Genomic DNA, 3,551 nt, shown 5'->3' with positions numbered 1-3,551 from the left:
GTGAGTAGACAGCCAGTTCCATGGAGACATATTCCTCTGGGTATAGAAGCGCTCTCACCTGCAAAAGATGCCCGTATTTGTGTAAAATCTCCGTCCCACTTTCATTCCTAACCTGGATAAGGACACAGCTTCTAAGCACAAACCTTCCTGTGTCATTGAAAATCCACACACCTGTGTGAGAAGCCTTCTTATCTGCATAAGGACCCCTCTTATGTATTTAGGGACCCTTCTCGTCCTGTAAACGGACCCAGGTTTACTGCAGTGCATACAAGGCACCTCTGCCTCTTGGCATTCACTGTGCAAAGTATTTTTCCAGCCACTACCCGTGTTGCCCCTCTCTGGAACCCTCCGATGCCACACCCATAGACGGGGAAGGGCAGACCCTGGGAGGGGACTTGGCCACCCTGACATCACCATCCAGACTGTCACTATTGGAGCCAAAACTAGGTGCTCAGGAATCTGGCCCCAGGGGTCCCCTCTTGCTGTAGGGCAGGGTGAGACTTTGCCATCTGGAAGCCGCACACAGGCCTCTCTTGTGGGGATGGGGATGAGTGGAAGGAAGAAAGGGAGATGAGTGCTCCACTCACTCTATTTCCAGATTTTGCTCCAGATTGGCAAGAAAGGGCTGGGGAAAAGAAGAATGCTGGCGGTAGTGGAGGCGGTGGGGAGGATAATTATGGTGCTGATTGTGTTGGCGATATGATGTCATGATGATGGTGTTGTCACAATGGTGGTCATGGTGACGACGATGACGATAGTGATGATGGTGATGGTGATGGTGGTGATGGTAATGATGGTGGTGATGGTAATGATGGTGGTGATGGTGATGTTGATGGTGATGATGGTGGTGATGGTGATGGTGAAGATGATGATGGTGATGGTGATGATGGTGGTGATGGTGGTGATGGTGATGATGGTGGTGATGGTGATGGTGATGGTGATGGTGATGATGGTGGTGATGGTGATGATGGTGGTGATGGTGATGGTGGTGATGGTGATGATGGTGGTGATGGTGACGATGGTGGTGATGGTAATGATGGTGGTGATGGTAATGGTGGTGATGGTGATGGTGATGATGGTGGTGATGGTGATGGTGAAGATGATGATGGTGATGGTGGTGATGGTGATGATGGTGGTGATGGTGATGGTGGTGATGGTGATGGTGATGATGGTGGTGATGGTGATGATGGTGGTGATGGTGATGGTGAAGATGGTGCTGATGGTGGTGATGGTGATGATGGTGGTGATGGTGATGATGGTGGTGATGGTGACGATGGTGGTGATGGTGATGATGGTGGTGATGGTGATGGTGATGATGGTGGTGATGGTGATGATGGTGGTGATGGTGATGGTGATGATGGTGGTGATGGTGATGATGGTTGTGATGGTGAAGATGATGGTGGTGATGGTGATGATGGCAGTTGTGATATGATGAAAATGATGATGATGGTGGTGATGGTGATGGTGATGATGATGGTGGTGATGATGATGGTGAAGATGATGGTGGTGATGGTGATGATGGTGGTGGTGGAGATGATGATACTGATGATGGTGGTGATGTGATGGTGAAGACATGTCTATGTTGACATGCGGTGATGTGATGATGGTGAGGAGGAGGATGGTGACATTGGTGAAGGTATTGATGAAATGGGAGCGTGAGAATAGCTGCCTTCTCTCTCTCTCTCTCTCTCTCTCTCACACACACACACACACACACACACACACACTCCTTATCAGTACCCCAGGTCTTCTCCGGTACCCTTGAGTTCCCGCTGGAGTCGGTTCACCATCGCCAACCAGGTGGTCCACATGGGGCTTGGGGGTGAAGCAGATCCTGAGACAAGCAGTCAGAGGTGTGTTAACTGACCCTAGGTAAGTTGTTTTCCATCTCGCAGTCTCTTTTTCTGTCTATAAAATGAAGGTTTAACCCTTTAGGGCTAAGACTAGCTTGTTCTAAAACTCTTGTTCTGGCAATCTCTCGCATCATGTCCACAGCCAACGTTGGTTGTAGCAGCAGGATTTGCTAATGGGAAGAATTCCAAATGCCATGACGGGCACAGCTGGGCACGTGTACATCAGAGTGCCGGACGGTGAGGTGCTGGCAGTGACTCTGCAACTCAGTAGGGCTCAGTGGCTCCACGTTGCCCACAGAATCAAGTCACAGCCTCAGCCCTGAGTGGATTCTCTCCATCATTTGTCCCTGCATCAGCCTTCTCCATATGGTTTATATTCTAGATTGGTGATTTCCAACCCACAGTGAGAAGTGCAATTTACATTATGATCTAGTATACACACACACACACACACACACACACACACACACAAAGTAAAAACTTTCTGACCACTATATGCAATGCTCTTGGATAATTTCTATCCTCTGTTACTTCTATTTCATAATAAAAATCTGGTCACAACCTTCTAAATTGTTTTGTGGCTGGCTAATGGGTCTTGGATCACCACCTGAGAAACATGAATCGAGAATTGCAGAGAACAATCTGGGTTGCTGTTAGAAAAGGGGTAACTGGGTGCCAGGCGTGGTGGCTCAGGCCTGTAATCCCAGCCCCTGGGGAGGCCGAGTTGGGCAGATCACTTGAGGTCAGGAGTTCAAGACCAGCTTGGCCAACATGGAAAAACCCCTGTCTCGGCTGAGCCCGATGGCTCACACCTGTAATCCCAGCATTTTGGGAGTCCGAGGCCAGTGGATCACGTGAGGTCAGGAATTTGAGACCAGCCTGACCAACACAGTGAAACCCCGTCTATACTAAAAATTCAAAAAAGTTAGCCTGGCATGGTGATGTGTGCCTGTAATCTCAGGTACTCAGGAGGCTGGCGCAAGAGAATTGCTTGAATCCAGAGGCGGAGGTTGCAGTGAGTTGAGATTGTGCCACTGCACTCCAGCCTGAGCGACAGAGCAGGACTCCATCTCAAAAACAAAAACAAAAACAAAACAAAAAACAAAGCAAAAAAACTCCACCCTGTCTCTACTAAAAATACAAAAAAAAAAAAAAAAAATTGCCAGGCATAGTGGCGTGTGCCTATAATCACAGCTACAGTGAGCAGAGATCACGCCACTGCACTCCAGCCTGGGCAATGGAGAGACTGTCTTAAAAAAGAAGTGGTAGGCCGGGCGCGGTGGCTCACGCCTGTAATCCGAGCACTTTGGGAGGCCGAGGCGGGTGGATCACAAGGTCAAGAGATCGAGACCATCCTGGTCAACAAGGTGAAATACTGTCTCTGCTAAAAATACAAAAAATTAGCTGGGCATGGTGGCGCATGCCTGTAATCCCAGCTACTCAGGAGGCTGAGGCAGGAGAATTGCCTGAACCCAGGAGGTGGAGGTTGTGGTGAGCCGAGATCGCGCCATTGCACTCCAGCCTGGGTAACAAGAGCGAAGCTCCATCTCAAAACAAAAAACTAAACAGAAGTGGTAACTGTTACTAAGTAGAAGTAAGTTATATTGGCTTCCAGGGGAGCTCGTTGCTATGTTCATGCTGCCCTGTCCCCAGCGCTGCTTTCTTGCATGAACACACACACACACACACACAGTGCCC

The 3,551-nt window shown here is 49.2% G+C and overlaps 1 protein-coding gene across 25 annotated transcripts in view; it reads left to right on the top strand.

Annotated features, from left to right (window-relative positions):
- LOC144580862 (uncharacterized) overlaps positions 1-2,423 on the top strand; it is a 37,956-nt gene extending 35,533 nt beyond the window's left edge. For all 25 annotated transcript variants that reach the window (XR_013531110.1, XR_013531109.1, XR_013531108.1 and 22 more), the window contains 2 exons: positions 1,738-1,872; positions 1,996-2,423. The gene's annotated coding sequence lies outside the window, so the exon portion shown is untranslated. The remainder of the gene's footprint in view (positions 1-1,737; positions 1,873-1,995) is intronic.
- The last annotated feature ends 1,128 nt before the right edge of the window (positions 2,424-3,551 follow it).

This window comes from Callithrix jacchus, chromosome 22, assembly GCF_049354715.1.
Source record: "Callithrix jacchus isolate 240 chromosome 22, calJac240_pri, whole genome shotgun sequence".
Lineage (NCBI taxonomy): Eukaryota > Metazoa > Chordata > Mammalia > Primates > Cebidae > Callithrix > Callithrix jacchus.
Note: the sequence above shows the minus strand (reverse complement) of the source record. Positions and strands in the feature narration are given on the sequence as shown.